Source organism: Triticum dicoccoides, chromosome 7B (genome assembly GCF_002162155.2).
Source record: "Triticum dicoccoides isolate Atlit2015 ecotype Zavitan chromosome 7B, WEW_v2.0, whole genome shotgun sequence".
Classification (NCBI taxonomy): domain Eukaryota; kingdom Viridiplantae; phylum Streptophyta; class Magnoliopsida; order Poales; family Poaceae; genus Triticum; species Triticum dicoccoides.
Window position 1 is genome coordinate 712,840,042 of NC_041393.1, and position 1,186 is coordinate 712,841,227.

Below are 1,186 nucleotides of genomic sequence, written 5' to 3' on the forward strand. Positions count from 1 at the left end.
CATCGCGCGTGATTGCTGTGATCATGAACCTTTCATCCGAGCGCAAATTTTTCTTTGGGCCTCATCTCTTTACCGAAGTTGTGCTCGATCCGGAGGGCTAGAAAAAAATAAGAAATACGAGAGTTAATAATGTGTGTAGATACGAAAAGAATGAATGCATCAATTAGCTAGTCAGCACATGCTTAATTAATATATATACCTGGCCAGACTCTATTCGGTCACCAGAGCCATCATCACGGTCTCCTTCTTGCACCGGTATTCGGTCACCGGAGCCATCATAATCATGTCCTTCCTCCTCCATTGTTCGATAACCGTATCCTGCTTCACCCTCTCCGTCCATACCATCGGTTTCGTTGAGATACGACATGACATCACCTCCATTTGCGATTATGTCCCCCAACACCTGTTCTGCTTTCTCATCTCAGTCGTGCTTCATAGTTTCTGCAAATATTACAACATGGCAATTATTATACAAACATGACAGATGGATATATTAGTGGCAAATGTAGATCTAGCTATAGCTAATCACAACAAGGAATTATATTAATTAGTGGCCTCGACGCTTCTCTAGGGTTTGGGGTGGCCTCGGCAACGCTTCAAGGGTTCGGGGTGGCCTCGACGACAACGCTCTTTTAACTTGGTAAATTTGGGTGGCAGGGTCTAGTGTCAAAGGATTCAACAAGACCATGTCTTCATCATGAGGCGAAAGTAATAGGCGCATGATGGTACAAAGTTCTCCAAAGTTATCCTAGAACGGAATCCCAGATAGGATAATTCGCTTTTTGGTACAAAGTACAGCAAGAGCCTTCCGAATATCGCTATTTGGAAGGCCTTTTCTGAAATTTGTACCAAAAGGCGGATTATCTTATCCGGGACTCCGTTCCAGAATAACTTTGGAGAACTTCGTACCATCATGTCCCGGTTACTTCCGGCTAATGATGAAGCCATGGATTTCTTCAATACTTTGACACTAGGCAACCTCTCGACCCCTCAGCGATCCTCGACCCCTCGACGACCCTCAACCCTTGAACCCTCGGCCCCTCGATGACCCTCGAACCCTCGGCCCCTCGACGACCCTCGAACCCTCGGCCCCTCGATGACCCTCGAACCCTCGAACTCTCGATCCTCGAACACTCGACCCCTCGACCCATCGAACCCTCGACCCCTCGACACCCTCCCCCCTCCT